Here is an 18,641-nt window from a genome sequence, read left to right as displayed (position 1 = left end):
AGCATTCACATTCATCCCAAAGATGTTCGATGGGGTTGAGGGGTGGGTAACTTGAGTTTCTCCACACACCACACGAAACCTCGCTTTGTGCACAGCCACATGTAGCGTTAACGCTAGAGAACTTCTGCAACGGAATTCTGTGCGGGAAAACCCGCAGCATTTACAGTATCAGCAAAGTGGATGAGATTTAGAAATTCTTATGCCCACGCTGCGGGGGAAAAAAACCTCAATGTTAATTGACCTGCGGTGTGGAATTTAAATCCGCAGCACGTCAATATATGCTGCGTTTTTGTTGATTTATTTTCCGTTGAGGGTTCTCCCCTTTGAATTCAATAGGGATGCAAAACCTGCAACAGAAAGTCAACTGCTGCGATTTGTGTGGCGTATTTGCAGCGACTATGGAAAAATAAATAAATATATATATATATATATATATATATCTCTCGAACTTACCCAGAACGCCCTTCTCCTTCCTGCAGTCCAGCCTCCTGGGATAATGTTGCATCCCATGTGACCGCTGCAGCGTCACATGCCCTGCAACTTCATCCATGGAAGCCGGTGCAGACGTCAGAACGTCTGCCTTGAGCAGCAGAAATCCTGTTCGAAAAACCGCACGTGTGTTGCGATTTTTTTGACGGAATGTACTATGGGTTCCAGATACGACATGCTGTGTGATTTTTATGCAACATATCCGCTCCGTGGGAACCCGGACTAAAGTGAGCTGTGTGAAACAGCCGTGCTCCTGCCGCTGATCTCGCAGGTACACTGGCGGGAACTAGCACCTGCTGGTGACTTATATCCATCACTTGTCATTAAGGGGTTAATCATGGTGAGAACATGCTCAGAAGCCAAACCAATGGATTCGGCGGTCAGAGAGCAAGTTGCTAGGGATTCGGGGACACTTACACCGCCGGCATCCAAGCGCTCTCCTCAGCGCTACGCTGGCACAAGCAGAGGTCTGTAGATTCACTTCCTGGCTGCATGGGGCATATGGAGGTACGACGTGAATCTACATATTGGCAGCGTGAAGGCATTAAAGAGCCATACAGCTTATTAAATTAGGTCAACCTCTGGCTGTTTGTGCACCAGAAAATAAAACCTACTCCAGCTATGAATAAATCCACCCACTATTGTGTTTTACGTTTTCCAAAATATTAAATTGCAGTCTAAGTAATTATTATACTTGTATTTGATTTTATCCACCTTTTTCTTTGGGTGTAGCTGAAACACCTGAATTAGATTAGGAGGTGTCCACATACTATGGATTGTAGATATGGCCCCATTCTCATTTCCAGGATTTAGTCAAGATGAATATTCCATAAACTGGGCATTGTTTTATGTGGAGGCGTAATATTTAGACATATGAAATAGAAGTATGCACATACAAACACTAGAAGATTCTAGTCCTAAGGAACTTGGACAATTCAGGACATCCAAGAGGAAATTTAGTGCCACATTAAAGTATTTCTCATAACCACAACAGCACTATGCCAACATAGCAAGTGTAGAAGACTAAAAGAAGAAAAAAAAAAAAAAAAAACACACACAACTGTTTTAGGGTATACATTTGAAAATCTTTATATATAAAAGGATAATTCTACAAGTTAGAAGAAAAAACAAACACTACCATATGTTCAACTCTGTTTAGTAATTAGCACTAAAGCAGAAAGCATATGAAGGAAGCAGATGGTCAGAAGAGCAACGTGTCCAAGAGGGGGTTCCTGAAGAAAAGCGGGATCTCAGGGTGAACTACTATTGGTACAGAAGGCTTGTCCGCTGCTCTTTACTGGAACGTCCCAGAACAGCTGCTCTGTGGCCTCTACTTGGACCTCTGCCTCATTTTTCTCCTCTTACGTTTCAGCCTAAGAAAACAAATGTTAGAAATAAATCACATTCAAACATGCGATCTCCCAAGATGCTAGAACGCGATCTAGTAAGGTTTATAATGGTAATGAACTACCCTGGTTAGAATGCCACGCTACCCAGAGCATTGGATAAGGCTCGTTCATGAAGTGCAGGTTTTGGGTATTTGAAGCCATGATTGGAAATAGATAAGAGGGAAGGTGGTGGGGGGGGGGGGGGCACAGTAAAGAGTCTAGTCTGAAGAAGGGCGTATAAAAAGCTTAGCTAGGGCAAATGAAAGGGGTTGGCTAATGCGGACAAATGATTAAACGTCATTTTAGGTGGAAGTGTATTACAGCCTTATATTGTACACAGCTGTAACAGGTCTGCCATATAGTTGCATCAGCACTCTACTGTACCCCACTCAGAGTCCCCGTCCCCCCATCGTATTCTGTATAAAACAAGACACAAAAAAAGTGCCAAGAAGTAAACTCTATGTACGGAAGTAGTGCAGAGGCTGTAGAGATCCATAAATAAAGCAGCCAGACTGGCTTTGTGCCAATGTGAAGGATGGAGTGGACAGAAGTTAATGTTTATAATAATTTTCTTTCTTTAATAAAATATAGACTATAGAGTTGTGTACATAATTGTGATGAAGCAATAGTAATAGGATTAGATAAGTATACGTGGCAAGATGGCCCCTGAACAGGGACTACGCACTAATAAAATAACAAGTCACTTCCTGGTATGAACGAACTATGAACTATGAAGACATATCTAAAGGACCAGATAAGGGTGAACCTATCCAAGGATGACACAAAGTAACAAGAGGCTTACAGTGATACGTGCTTTTATAAAAGTGTGATAACATGTACCCACCCCCAGGAGAAAGGGGATATAGAACAAATGTGTGTAATAAATCAGTGACGCCTCTCCTGATGCTGAGTGAGGAGCTTTATACCAGACTTTGTGTGGTGTGATTCCTTTTGTACGAACTCAGCGTATTATCCCTGCCGGTTGAGACTGATTAGTACCCGAACACCAACGTGCCGGACCCATAGTGAGGACTGGCAACGGAGTTAATTCTTACCTGCGCATTCTCTTCTTACGCCACTGCAAGCAAAAGAAAAAACTATTAGCGCAAGCAAAACGTTCAAAATACACATTTGCGTCTAGATATAAAGCAGAGATTTTCAGGGGAGATTATACAGAAATTATAGCGGACTGCAGTATTACCATCCGATAACAGTTCTGCAGAAATGCGAAAACTTGGTGAATGAATACTTGGGCATTACCACCCAGTCCAAGCTGCAGTATTGTGTATCCAAAAAGACTTAAAAGGGGATTCCCCATCAGGGACATTTATGGCATATCAAACGTCAGATAGGTGCGGGTCCCAGAGGTGGGACCCGCATCTGTTGGTTGAACAGGGTCCCCTAAACCCCATTCTACCTCCCTGTACTCCAGCTGATGCGTGTGATTCCAGACCATGAAGAAGCTAAGCTACGCTTTATTCATAAATCCCATAGTAGCGAATGGCAGCTACGGAAACTGCGTAGCATGCGAGCTACGCGGTTCTCTTATTCATGGTCAGGAATAACACATCAGCCGGGGCAGAGAGCAGTAAAACGGGGCTTAGTGTGGCCCGTTCTAAAGATAGGTGGGACCCACATCTATCGCATATCCTGTGGATATGTCATAAATGTACCTGATGGAAAAACACCTTTAAAATTCAAGACCCAGCGCCGGAGCCATGACCCAGAGAGCTGCACACGCCATGCGCCCTCTTACATCTTATGACTACGCAAGTTACAAGTAGGAGCAGGAGTGTTACTACCACAATGGGCTGCTGGGATATTCAGGTTTATTTTTTTTCACTGCGAGGTGAGATGCTCCTAAAAAAATGCATACAAGGAAAACCTTGTGGGAAAAACATTTAACAGATAGGACACTTCACGGAAAAACAATGACAATTTCCCCAAGTTCACATGGAGTACCTACAGCAGTAGTCAGCAACCTTCCGCACTCCAGCAGTTATAACACTACAACTCCCAGCATGCCCTGACAGCCAAAGGCAGCTAGGGCATGCTGGTTATTGTAGTTTCACAACAGCTGCAGTGCCACAGGTTGTAGACCGAATCTACACGACGCTCATAAAGATAACCATATAGGTTGTATGGCTAATATTACACCACACTCACGGTGCACCGATCCTCAGAATGGAGGGACTGCAGAACTAAATCAGTGCTGGGACCCCTTCATATTGAGGATTGTTGGGGTTTAGTGGTCAAAACCCCACGGATCAGAAAGTGATGGCATAGCCTAGCAATACGCAAGCACTAAACGAGATGGGAACAACCCTTTTAAAGGGGTATTCAGGCTAGAGCATTTTTTCCAACTACCCACTGGATAGGAGATACATGCGAGATCAGTGGGGATCTAACCACTGGGACCCCCACCAATATCCAGAACAGGGAAACCTGTTCCCTCCCAGCCGTTAGTAGTATGAATGGAGCAGCCTGTCACTGACTAAGCCAACCGCAGATCCTATAGTGCTGTTCCCGTGTGCACTATATAGACTCTGAATTAAGTAGAAGGGCACATGCCCCACCACCACCTGGCAGCCAGTGCGGGTTCCAGCTGCTGGGCCCCCAAAGATCTAGCACCTTATCCCGCGCAGGAGTGAAAAATGGTTTAGCCCCAGTTGAAGGCTTTTACAGGTGACTGTATAATGGCCCCCTGTACATCCGGCCTTATTGCACCCGGAGCAGCGGTCTATGGTAGTGCCGGCCTGAGAGCACACGGTGATAGACACGAAGTTGCAGAATAGTCACTGGAGGGGAATCGACAGGGGGCGCCACCTATCAGCACGTGCCAACCACCCTGCACCACAGAGAGGGTCTTATGAAGAAGACATAATGTCTCTGCACAGGACACGCTCCAGGTCTCCTTCCTCAGCTCGCCCGCCTGCCGTGCCTCCATATTACGGCCTGTCTCATAAGGACAGCGGAACACGCACACTCTGAAGCAGTCAGATGCCACCGGACGTACGTTCTTACCTTAGCTCTCATGACGACGGCTCAGCCTACAAGAAAATAACGCAGTCAGTTGCAGCTATATCCAGAGGCCGCTATGCACATGCTACTATCCTCCCGCCATACACATCGCCCCTCACCTGCTTCTCCCTCACCAGAACCGCAGTGACTGAAGTGCAGCGCGCTCGATGCGGAAATAGGAACTCGCCAGTGACGTCAGCACGCCGCGCTGAGGGTTCTACGGAGTCCGTTCTAATCACTGTGCTCTGCCATGACGCTTCTGCTAGGGTCCATTCACACGTAGGGCGCAGTTAGACCCGGATTGAAAGGTGCGCCAAATCTGCGGTTTACAGATGCGTGTAGTTTATGCGGTTCTAACCACACCTCAACTGCAACTTGTGAATGGACCCTTACACAAGAAGTAAAACTAATGAGGAAAAGTTCCAAGAACTAGTGCGAGTGATAGTGTTACCCATATCAACCAGCCAGGATACTCCTGACATTTCTGTGAGGTCTGTTATTCACAGGAGCGCGTCCAATTTGCATTACAAAAAATTGGTTTTCGTCGATATGAACGTCCGTGTGGTTTTCATGTGTCAACTGTTTCCCAGCTATGACTTTATCCTCTGCGGGCGCTCTCTGGTTTCACTTCTTTTCCCCTGTATATATTTAACCCCTTCCTGCCCGAGCCTTTTTCAGATTTTTATTTTCATTTTTCCTCCCCACCTTCCAAAAGCCATACCGTCTTTATTTTTCCGTCAATATAGCACTAGGAGGGCTTGATTTTTGCGGGACGAGTTGTAGTTTTTTTGTAGCACCATTTATTTTACTGTATAATGTACTAGGAAATGGGAAAAAATTATTTGTGGGGTAGAAAATGAAAAAAACAGCGATTCCTCCATGTTTTTTTGTGCGCCGTTTTTACGGAATTCACAGTGCAATTAAAACAACATGTTAACTTTATTCTGTGGGTCAATACGATTACAGCGATACCAAATATATATAGTTTTTTCTATATTTTACTACTTTTACAAGGAAAAATCTAAGTGTAAAAAAGAAAATTTATTTTGTGTCGCCACAAAGCTGTAGTTTTTAATGATACCATTTTGGGGTACATGCGACGGTTTGATCACTTTTTATTTCATTTTTTGTGGGAGATGAGGTGACCAAAAAAATAGAGATTCTGGCGTTTAGAATTTTTTTTTTTTACGTCGTTCACCGTGCGGGTTAAATAACAATATAATGTAATAGTTCAGACTTTTACGGATGCGGCGATACCAATTATGTTTATTTATTAATTTTTTTACTATGCTCTAGGGGGAAAATGGGAAAAGGTTTTTAACTTTTAATTTTTTTATTTATTTTTTTACACAAAAAAACAACTTTATTTAACAAATCTTTACTTTTTTTATTAGTCCCCCTAGGGGACTTAAACGATCGCTTGCACGATATACTGCAATACTAATGTATTGCAGTATATCGTGATTCTGACAAGAACATATTAAGCCCTGCCGGAGGCAGCGCTTAATAGATGCACAAAGATGGCGGACCTGGGGGACTTCACGATTGCGTTGCGGGGGGCGCGATGAGCTGTTAGAGGGGGTTGCCCCCCTCTTTCTAACGATTTAAATGCTGCGGTCGCTATTGACCGCAGCATTTAACGAGTTAAACTAGCAGGATCGCGCTCAAGCGCGATGCCGCTCGTTACTCTGAAGTGTCAGCTGTAACAAACAGCCGACACCCGCATCGTATGGAGCGGGTTCACTCCGTGAGCCCGTTCCATACTTCCTCTACCCGACTTTGGCGTATGGATACGTCAAATGTCAGCAAGGGGTTAAAGAGGCTCTGTCACCACATTATAAGTGCCCTGTCTCCTACATAATGTGATCGGTGCTGTAATGTAGATAACAGCAGTGGTTTTTATTTAGAAAAACTATCTATTTTCACCAAGTTATGAGCGATTTTAGATTTATGCTAATGACTTTCTTAATGCCCAACAGGGCGTGTTTTTACTTTGCACCAAGTGTGCGTTGTACAGAAGTGTGTGACGTTGATCAATCAGTGACCAATCAGCGTCATACACTTCTCTCCATTTATGTAATCAGCACATAGTGATCCTGCATTGTTCACTATGTGCTGTCACTTACTCTCACATTAACGTTACTGAAGTGTCCTGACAGTGAATAGACATCACCTCCAGCTAGGACGTGATGTCTATTCACAATCCCGATACTTCGCTAACGTTTGTGTGGGACTTACAGCACAGCAAGCGTGATCTCGCTGTAAATGACAGCTTGCAGCGTGATCTCGCGAGATTATGCTTGCTGTGCTGTAAGTCCCAAACAAATGTTAGCGAAGTGTCGGGATTGTGAATAGACATCGCGTCCTCTCTGGAAGTGATGTCTATTAACTCAAGACACTTCAGTAACGTTAGTGTGTGTGTATGTGACTGCACATCATGATCTAGTAAGATCACTATGTGCTGAGTAAATGAATGGAAAGAAGTGTATGGCGCTGATTGGTCAGCGTCATTCCTGTCCACAACGCCCACTTGGTCAAAAGTATAAACACGCCCAGTTGTCTATTAAGAAAGTCAGTAGCATAAATTTAATATAGGTCATAACTTGGTGAAAATAGATTGTTTTTCTAAATAAAAAACACTGCTGTTACCTACATTACGGCGCCGATCACATTATGTACAATATAGGCCACTTATAATGTGGTGACAGAGCCTCTTTAACAACTGATCCGTGAAAAACAGACAGCCCATAGATGTCATCCGCATGGTGTTTGTTTTTTCATGCATAAATAGACTTGAGTCTGATCCACATAAACGGTCCAGGATAGGACATGTTGTAAGTTTCCTGCACCGAACACACGATCCGTGAAAAAAAAAAACAGATTTGTGAATATGTAACAGGTGGGAGGGGGATTAGGATAGTAACCGCCGCGCAGAGGAAATGGTGCAGCAAGAACTTCAGATGACAGAAATAAGATGCGGATTCAGGCACAATCTTCACAGTTACAGTATTTGGTACATAAACTTGACGGTTTCACTAATAAATAGGCGCTATACTTGGCGGTTTCTGATATAACTGGAGAGAACGGGAGATTGTGTTGGCTACTGGTTCAGTCTCTAGATAAACTTGTGGTGTAGGGGATCTTTGTTCTGTCCTATGAAGTGCTGGGCTGGCGATATGCCATTTAGCATAGCAATATAAAGTCGGGTGGATCAGTCACATGGTAGCTTGCGCCCTATCTGGCAATCCCAATTGCCAGCTCTCGTCCTACCTGACTATCCAATCCAGAAACGCTGCAGGCGTTATCCCCCATTTGATAGTCTACTGTACGAAGATCTCTTTCATGGTATCGTCCACTTTGATGACATCATATCCCTTAACCATATTATAGTGCGAGTTGCCGGAACTCTGTGGCCCTAACGTCAGGCTGACTGAGCACGGAGCCTAAATACCACTCCCCTCGTTGCTCCTCAGTATTTTCAACTTCCTCCTTGATTAGGAGGCCCCTACCCCTATCTCGAGGCTTCTGGCATACTTGTGAAGACCAGCTCTTCCGGGGTCTCTCTGTACACAATTTCACAATGCTTGGGGCTAATGTCACTAGAACCCAATCCAGCTGCATTTTATTTCTGTTAGATTTAGTTACGGTCTCCTCAGACCACTTACAGTCCATTTGTTCTTCCCAGGTTAGTACCTGCGCAATTCCTATGATTCGATCCTGTTCATAACGCCAAAATGTAACTGGTGGTAGGGGGTTTAGGATGGTAAGTGCCCCACAGAGGAAATGAACTCCAGACACAGGTATAAGAGGCAGAACAGAACTTTACTCCAACAGAGGCACAATCTTCACGGTTATAATATTTGGTACATAAGCTTGAAGGTTTCACTTAGGGCCTGTTCACAGGCTTTCCGTTGAGGGGTTCCGTCGGAGGCTTCCGTTGGGTGAACCCCTCAACGGAAAGTCAAACGGAAACCTTAGCTTCCATTTTTATCACCTTTGATATCAATGGTGATGGAAACATTGCTAATGGTTTCCGTTTTTGTCACCGTTCCGGCAGGTTTCCGCTTGACTTTCTGATGAGGGGTTCCACGATGGAAACCTCAGACGGAACCCCTCAACGTAAAGCCAACGCTGATGTGAACAGTCCCTAATAAATACGCACTACACTTGGCGGTTTCTGGTATAACTAGTGAGAACGGCACATCATGTTGGATAATGGTTCAGTCTCAAGTTAAACTTGTGGTGCAGGGGATCTTTGTCATATGAAGTGCTGAGCTTGCGATACGCCATGCAGCCTAGCAATATGTTGACGCATTTCACACAATACAAAGTCTTTTTGGTGGATTAGTCACTTGGTAGTTTACATCCTACCTGGCAATCCCAACTGACAGCTCTCACCCTGCCCAGCTATCCATTCGGGCAGCTCTCGCCTTGCCGGGCTATCCAATCTGGTTGCTCTCACCCTGCCCGACTATACAATCTGGCAGCTCTCGCCTTGTCCGGCTATCTAATCTGGCAGCTCTCGCCACGCCCGGCAATCCAACAGCGGCTCACGTCCCTCTCAGCAAATCCACCCACTCTGTACAGACTTTTTATTTCTCCCTCTCCTGCTTATCCCACACACATCACTCTTTCTGTCTCTCTCTTACATCACTCACCGACGGTCACTCTAACATAAAATATATTTTTTAGACTAGTCTCCTCCCATTTTTTTTTTTTGTAGTCCCGTTCGTACAAAAGATATAGTACTCTATGGAAGAGAACCTGAGAACCTGTTCTCCTTATACAAAGACCGTTGCAATACATAACATAACATTAGGTGCTTAACATATATACATGGGTGGGTTTGGGGCACACTACAGCTAGCCCCATTGCATTGTATGACTCAGTGTGCTCTATTGTTAAAACGGACAGCACACTAATGATAAACACGTTTGTGTGAATAAAGCCGTAGTGTGTAATAAGATGTTGCAGGTGAGGTGCAGGTTAGAACCGCATTAAAAAAACATCTGAAAACCGCATGTGTTTTCTTTGTAATTTGAACTGTATTCCAGATGATGCCATCTATAATATACTAGAATGCTGAAATGCGTAAGGTGGCAATATTCATTAGTGGATAGATCAATGGAGTAAATCAGTGACTAGTTTGATAGGTGGGATTTAGGTCGGGTTCCCACGGGTCAGATACGCTCTGTAAAATTACTCAGCATATCTGACCTGGAGCCCGCAGCATATTCCGTCTGGAAGACGGCACCACATTTAACGTTTTTGCTGCGTTTTATTTCTGCAACGTGTACATGAGATTTTCAAAATCTCATCCACTTTGCTTCTACTGTAAATGCTGCAGAGTTTCCACACAGAATTCCATTACGGAAATTCCACAGTGTTTACGCTATGTGTGAACCTGGCCTTAGGAAACATAGAAATCTCTTCCTCTCTGTCACCTCTCCGCTACTCCTTTTAATCTATCATTTCCTGTGTTAGGGTCATTTTGTGGACCCAGTGCTTTCTGATCTAATTCTTGTTCATTAGATCTACAGGAGGTCTGGGTGTTGTGGCTGTAAGGCTGGTTTCATACGTTGCGGTCAAAATGCATTTTCTTGTCGCGCTAAAAATCGTGGTAAAACAGCGCGACTTTGCCTCGGTTGCGGCAAAAAATTAATTTTGACCGTGACGTGTGAACTCGTACGGACCTTCAAATGCTCCTGTATTTTGTCTGTCTCTGATCCTTATTTGGGTGCATTTAGATGAAATGTTTTTGACCATACGGTAAAACACACATCAAATATCACTAGCAGTCTGCAATGCAGTTTCCATTTACAATTGAAACACATTTATTTTACTGTTTAACCTGTAAAAACCGCAGCAAATCACAGCAAAGCCACATTTTTTTAAACCTTTCAGGACCGAGATTATTTTGGCCTTCAGGACCAGCCCCATATTTTTCAAATCTGACGTGTCATTTTATGTGGTAATAACACCAGATTGCTTTTACCTATGCAAGCGATTCTGAGAACGTTTTCTCATGACACATTGTACTTTATGTTAGTGGAAACATTTGGTCAATAAATTCATTGCTTATTTGTGAAAATCACCAAAAATGTATGAAAATTTGCAAAAAATATGATTTTTCTACTTTTAAATGTATCTGCTTGTAAAACAGATAGTAATGCCACACAAAATAATTACTATTTCACGTATTCCATATGTCTACTTTATGTTTGCATCGATTTTTGAACATCCTTTTCTTTTTCTAGGACCGTTACAAGGCTTAGAACTTTAGCAGCAATTTCTCACATTTTCAAGAAAATTTCAAAAGGTTATTTTTCAAGGACCAGTTCAGTTCTGAAGTGGCTTTGAGGGCCTTACATACTAGATAGACCCCATAAATCACCGCTTTTTAAAAACTGCACCCCTCAAATTATTCAAAACAGCATTCAGAAAGTTTCTTAACCCTTTAGGCATTTCACATGATGTAAAGCAAAGTAGAGGGGAAATGTACAAATTTATTTATTTTTGGCCGAAATTAATTTGTAATACATTTTTTTCTGTAACACAGAAGGTTTTACCAGAGAAACGCAACTCAATATTTATTGCCCAGATTCTGCAGTTTTTAGAAATATTCCACATGTAGCCCTAGTGTGCTAATGGACTAAAACACAGGCCTCAGAAGCAAAGGAGCACCTAGAGGATTTTGGGGCCTCCTTTTTTTTAGAATATATTTTGGGCAACATGTCAGGTTTAAAGAGGTCTTGTGCCAAAACAGTGGAAACTCCCCAAAAGTGACACTGTTTTGGAAACTACACACCTCAAGGAATTTATCTAGGGGTATAGTTAGCACCTTGATCCCACAGGTCTTTTGCTAAATTTATTGGAATTAGTCTGTGAAAATGAAAATCTAATTTTTCTGAAAAAACATAGAAATTTGTAATTTTTACAAGGAATAAAGAATAAAATGTACCCCAAAACTTGTAAAGCTATTTCTTTCGATTATGGCAATACCCCATATGTGGTAATAAACTGCTTTTTGGACCCACGACAGGGCTCAGAAGGGAAGGAGCGCCATTTGGATTTTGGAGCGCAGATTTTGCTGGATTGGTTTTCAGTGCCATGTTCCGTTTGCAATGCCCTGGAGGAACCAAAACAGTGGAAACCCCTCAAAAGTGACCCGATTTTGGAAATTACACCCCTCAAGGAATTTTATAGGGGTATAGTTAGCATTTTGACCCCACAGGTTTTTTGCTGAATTTAGTGAAATTAGACCGTGAAACTTAAAATCTACTTTTTTTCTGAAAAAACATAGAAATGTTTAATTTTTACAATGAACAAAGGAGAATGAAACCAACAAAATTTGTAAAGCATTTTCTCATGATTACGGCAATATGCAAAATATGGTAATAAACTGCTGTTTGTACCCATGGCAGAGCTCAGAAGGGAAGGACCGCGGTTTGGCTTTTGGAGCTCAAATTTAGCTGTAATAGTTTTCGGTTGCCATGACGCATTCGCAAAGCCCCTGAGGTATCAAAAAGGTGGAAAAACCCCAAAACTGACCCCATTTGGGAAACTACACCCATTGAAGGAATCTCTCTAGGGGTATAGTGAGTATTTAGACCCCACAGGTCTTTTGCAGAATTTATTAGAATTAGGCTGTGAAAATTAATATCAACATTTTTTTCTACTAAAATGTTGCATTTTTTCATTTTCACAAAGGATAAAAGAGGAAAAAGCACCCAAACGTTTGTAAAGCAATTTCTCCCAAGTACGCCAATACCCCACGTGGTCATAAATGTTTTTTCATTAGAAATTAATTAACCCTTGACTGATCCATTTTTTGCTTTTTTATTTTAGTTTTTCCCTCCCTGCTTTCCAAGAGCAATAAAGTTTTTTCTTTTTCCATCAGTAGAGTGCTGTGAGGGCTTATTTTTTGCGGGAGGAGTTGTAGTTTCTAGTGACACCATTTAAAGCACCATTTAATGTCCTGGAAACGGAAAATAAAATTCTTTGTAGGCAGAAATTGGAAAAAGTTGCGATTCCTCCATTGTTTTTTGGGTTTCGTTTTTACGGCTTTCACCGTACAGTAAAAACTACAACTTACATTTTTTCTGAGACTTAGTACAATTAAGGTGATACCAAATTTATAAAAAATGTTTTATATTTTACTACTTTTGCAAAGTAAAAACTATTTATTAAAAAAACAAACGTTTGTTTCACCACATTTTGAGTGCCATAACTTTTTGTATTTTATGGTCGATTGAGCGGTATGAGGGCTTATTTTTTGTGGGACGAGCTGTAGTTTTTGTTGGTACCATTTTTTGGTACATACAACTTTTTGTTTACTTTTTATTACATTTTTTAAAAAGCTAAGGTGACCAAAAACAGGGATTTTGGCGTATTAAATGCTTTATTTTTACGGCGTTCACCATGAGAGTTAAATAATGGTATATTGTAATAGTTCGGACTTTTACGGATGCAGCGATACCAATTTTGTTTATTTTTTACATTACTTCAGAGGAAAAATGGGAAAGGTTTTTTTTTTTGGACTTTAAATATATTACCATGGTTTTCGGACTATAAGACGCAGTCCTTGCGTCTTATAGTCCACAGTCAAGGGACCCAGCTGCACCAGGGCCCCTGACCGCTTCATTACTTAACCCCTTCCCGACCCATGACATGGCGACACTTCATGGGGCAGGCAGGGGGGGGTTTACAGCTCACACGCTGCTCCAATGGCCAGGAACAGCTGTTCCTGGCCATTTAAAGGGGCTGTGCCATAAAACACATGCATCCCCTATCGACAGGATAGGGAAAATATATGTGTGATCATTGGGGGCCCGATCGCTGAGATAAGGAGCACATGGCCTGAAAGTCACCAAGAGCGCTACTTGAGAAACTTTGACTTACGGGTTCTGTGTCGGGCAGCTCCGTAGAGATGAATGGGATCCTTCTGCGCATGCGTGAGCAGCTCTCCATTGATTTATATGGAGCTAACAAACAAATAAGCTGGACACAGAACCCGGAAGTCCAAACTTCTCATGTAGCGCTCTGGGTAACTTTTGGTCCCCCATTTTGGGACCCCCAGCGATCACAGATGTATCCCCTATCCTGTGGATAGAGGATACATGTGTTTTATGGCAAACCCCTTTAAGCACTCCATATTTAGCGAGTGTCGTCTGTATGTTACAGCTGACACCTCACTGCAATGGGCAGAATCGGCGATAACTCCAATTCCGCCCATTAGATGCTGCGGTCAATAGCAACTGCAGCCTCTAAGTCGTTAGAGAGAGGGGCAGCCCCCTCCGACAGCCCATCCCCTCGCGACGAGATTGCGAGGTGACGATGTTTGCTTAATAGGAGCCGGTAAAAAACATATATACTGTTATACATTATTATTGTATTGTGCGAGCGATCCGAATGCTAGTTCAAGTACCCTAGAAGACTAATAAAAAAAAAAGTAAAACACAGTTAAATAAAGTTTTTTTTATGTAAAAAAAATAATATTAACCCTTTTTCAAATCTGACATGTCACATTATCTGGTAATAACTTTGGAATGCTTTTATTTTTTTAAGCGATTCCAAGAATGTTTTCTCATGACACATTGTACTTTATGTTAGTGGTAAAATTTGGTCTATACAATCAGGGTTTATTTGTGAAAAACACCAAATTTAGAGAAAATTTGCAAACATTAGCACTTTTCTAAATTTAAATGTATCTTCTTGTAAGACAGATAGTAATACCGCACAAAATAGTTACAAGTTAACATTTCCCATATGACTACTTTAAGTTGGCATAGTTTTTTGAACGTCCTTTTATTTATTTATTAAGACATTACAAGGCTTAGAACTTTAGCAGCAATTTCTCACATTTTCAAGAAAATAAATAGACTTTGTATTGCACTGATACATTTATTTCCGGTAAAAGCCGAACAGCCACGATGCGGCTAAGCGCTCACGCGAGCACTTCAGCTTCTTCATTCTAGCGATTGGTGGGGGACTCAGTGCTCGGCCCCCACCAATCCAAACTTCTCACTTGTCAGAAGGTTGTCAAACGTTTAGCTACACTTTAAATACTTAACAAAGGTAATATTTTAATTTCTACCATAAATTCATGGATCAGGTAGCTGGAAAATAGGGCTTTTTTCTGCTTATGGCAAAATAGCAAACAGAAACCATGGGCACCGGATTCGTCACCATTGAAAGCAATGGTGATGGAAACGGAAACCACTGGTTTCCGTTTGTGTCAGTTCAGGGTCCCGTTCTGACAAAAAGCTCAGACGGAACTTCAGAACGGGACCCCAAGCAGATGTGAACAGAGCCTTAGTTCGGGGTTTTACTTTGCGGTATGCTTTTTAAGCAATCATTTATGCACAGGGAAAGTGTTGTCCTGGTACAATACGGGCGGGCTTGAGATTGTGAAGGATGGTTTATTTGCTTATATTTTCTGTATTAAATTACATTATGAATTATCAAGCAGGATGCCGAATTACTAAGATACGTATTCTCCATTTTATAATGACCTTTCCTATATATAATTCTAGAGGAGTCTCAAAGAAATGTGTTATCTTTTAGTATTCTTTGCGTGGCCTTCTGGCCTATGCATCGACATAGCACATAAGTGTTATACAATGCCATCTGTATGGTTTTGCACGGTCAGCTTTTTGTACTATGGTATATGATAAATTGGGGTGATGTACAAAATATCCGCACTCCAGTATTGCCTAATCTTTCGCTTCTACACTATCCCCCTATGTAGCACAAGGCTTCAAATCAACATCATCTTTGCTGCATCTACGAGGTCTACTAAATAATGATGTGGGGTTTTGGTTAAAAACTGCTGGACCTATAAATTAGTCATGTCCATCATATTATATCATTGTGTTCCAATAATTATAACTTTTTAATTTTTTTCTGTTGATGGAGTTGTGTTAGGCCTAGTTTTTTGCAGTACATACAACTTTTTTTAATTACTTTTTATTCCTTTTTTTTTTTGGAAGGCGATTAGACGAAAAAAAAAGCAATTTCAGCACTGTTTTTATTTTAAAAATTTCCAGCGTTCTTTATTCAGCAGGTTGATACCCCAGGAACCTGCACCTATCTATTGAACGGGGGCCCCTGATTCCCATCCTACCTTCTGCCGCTGGTCTCCAGCTATACTCTTTCCCTAACTTCCATTTACTTCTATGGGAGTATGGATATCATGTGGCCATAAATTTTCAAGATGGGAATACCCCTCCAACTCTTTATATATTAGTCTTAAAGGAGATCCGCAGTCAATTCCCCCCTCCCCAGCTTAAGCACACTGGGGGCTCACAAACATTCCACTCACCTATAAAGAGACTCTACACCTTTTATTAGGATTTAAAGGGGTTTTCCATTACTGGACAACTGATGACCTATCCACCGGATAGGTCATCAGTATATCACCGATGCGGGTCAGACACCCACGCCCCCGCACAGATCAGCCGCTCCGGTGGCCTGAGGGCACTGGATGTTATTGCACATTATGCGCTGTACGGAGCCGGAAGCAGTTGGCTCCGTAAATAGCATACCGTCCGTGCTGCCGAACTGCAACTCTGCTCCTATTCACTTGAATAGGAGCAGAGTTGCAGTAGTGCAGCTCGGCCGCTATTCCGTGGCAAAAGCCAACTGCTTCTGGCATGTACGTCCGGTGCGCAGAAGCCACCGAAGCGGCTTAATGGTGCTGGGTCCTCCACACATCATGTAGTGAAGACCTATCTGGTGGATAGGTCATCAGTTGTAGTGGACAACCCCTTTAATTTTTAAGTCCAAAATTAAGTGCTTATTAATTTTTCGGTATCAGAAAAACAGAACTCCGAAGATTATATATATATATATATATATATATATATATATATACACACTACCCTTCAAAAGTTTGGGGTCACCCAGACAATTTTGTGTTTTCCATGAAAACTCACACTTATATTTATCAAATGAGTTGCAAAATGACTAGAAAATATAGTCAAGACATTGACAAGGTTAGAAATAATGATTTTTATTTGAAATAATATATTTCTCCTTCAAACTTTGCTTTCGTCAAAGAATGCTCCATTTGCAGCAATTACAGCATTGCAGACCTGCATTGGCATTCCAGCTGTTAATTTGCTGAGGTAATCAGGAGAAATTTCACCCCATGCTTCCAGAAGGCCCTCCCACAAGGTGGATTGGCTTGATGGGCACTTCTTGCGTACCATACGGTCAAGCTGCTCCCACAACAGCTCTATGGGGTTGAGATCTGGTGACTGCGCTGGCCACTCCATTACAGATAGAATACCAGCTGCCTACTTCTTCCCTAAATAGTTCTTGCATAATTTGGAGGTGTGCTTTGGGTCATTGTCCTGTTGTAGGATGAAATTGGCTCCAATCAAGCGCTGTCCACAGGGTATGGCATGGCGTTGCAAAATGGAGTGATAGCCTTCCTTATTCAAAATCCCTTTTACCTTGTACAAATCTCCCACTTTACCAGCACCAAAGCAACCCCAGACCATCACATTACCTCCACCATGCTTGACAGATGGCGTCAGGCCCTCTTCCAGCATCTTTTCAGTTCTGCGTCTCACAAGCGTTCTTCTGTGTGATCCAAACACCTCAAACTTCGATTCGTCTGTCCATAACACTTTTTTCCAATCTTCCTCTGTCCAATGTCTTTGTGCTTTTGCCCATATTAATCTTTTCTTTTTATTAGCCAGTCTCAGATATCGTTTTTTCATTGCCACTCTGCCCTGAAGGCCAGCATCCCGGAGTCGCCTCTTCACTGTAGACGTTGGCACTGGCGTTTTGCGGGTACTATTTAATGAAGCTGCCAGTTGAGGACCTGTGAGGTGTCTATTTCTCAAACTAGAGACTCTAATGTACTTGTCTTGTTGCTCAGTTGTGCAGCGGGGCCTCCCACTTCTCTTTATACTCTTGTTAGAGCCTGTTTGTGCTGTCCTCTGAAGGGAGTAGTACACACCGTTGTAGGAAATCTTCAGTTTCTTGGCAATTTCTCGCATGGAATAGCCTTAATTTCTAAGAACAAGAATAGACTGTCGAGTTTCACATGGAAGCTCTCTTTCTAGCCATTTGGAGAGTTTAATCGAACCCACAAGTGTAATGCTCCAGATTCTCAACTAGCTCAAAGGAAGGTCAGTTTTATAGCTCCTCTAAACAGCAAAACTGTTTACAGCGGTGCTAACATAATTGCACAAAGGTTTTCAAGTGTTTTATAATCATCCATTAGCCTTCTAACACAGTTAGCAAACACAATGTACCATTAGAACACTGGAGTGATGGTTGCTGGAAATGGGCCTCTATACACCTATGTAGATATTGCATTAAAAACCAGACGTTTGCAGCTAGAATACTCATTTAGCACATTAACAATGTATAAAGTGTACTTCTGATTAATTTAATGTTATCTTCATTGAAAAAAACTGCTTTTCTTTCAAAAATAAGGAAATTTCTAAGTAACCCTAAACTTTTGAACGGTAGTGTGTATATATATATATATATATATATATATATATATATATATATATATATAGAGAGAGAGAGAGAGATATGAAACAGCACAGCATTTTTGGACCTGCTTGGATAAAAAAAAAATTGTGTCAAAGTCCACCGTTGAAACATGGTAGCGCGCTCAATATGTTATTACCACTGAAAGAACTATGCTTGTGTTTATGAAACATTAAAAAGTAACACCAAGTGGATATTAATAAGGAAACACTGTATACAAAGTATTTG

General features: G+C 41.9%; 2 long non-coding RNA genes across 3 annotated transcripts in view; one reads left to right on the top strand and one right to left on the bottom strand.

Moving 5' to 3' along the window:
- Positions 1 to 1,552: 1,552 nt before the first annotated feature.
- LOC142655568 (uncharacterized) lies at positions 1,553 to 5,011 on the bottom strand. Its single transcript, XR_012849517.1, has 3 exons — positions 4,902 to 5,011; positions 2,933 to 2,955; positions 1,553 to 1,862 (listed from the first exon to the last, which is right to left on the bottom strand). It is a non-coding gene; the product is annotated as an uncharacterized LOC142655568 (long non-coding RNA).
- The window catches only part of LOC142655569 (uncharacterized), a 52,885-nt gene continuing 38,818 nt past the window's right edge, over positions 4,575 to 18,641 (top strand). Inside the window, exon 1 of one of the 2 annotated variants that reach the window (XR_012849518.1) lies at positions 4,575 to 5,206. This is a non-coding gene — a long non-coding RNA (uncharacterized LOC142655569). Of the gene's footprint in view, positions 5,207 to 5,278; positions 5,390 to 18,641 lie in introns of those variants that run through there. The other variant, XR_012849519.1, reaches the window with a different exon arrangement.

The sequence above is a fragment of the Rhinoderma darwinii genome, chromosome 6, assembly GCF_050947455.1.
Source record: "Rhinoderma darwinii isolate aRhiDar2 chromosome 6, aRhiDar2.hap1, whole genome shotgun sequence".
NCBI classification, from domain to species: Eukaryota; Metazoa; Chordata; class Amphibia; order Anura; family Rhinodermatidae; genus Rhinoderma; species Rhinoderma darwinii.
The sequence above is the reverse complement of the archived record's forward strand: the minus strand, read 5'-3'. Positions and strand labels throughout refer to the sequence as shown.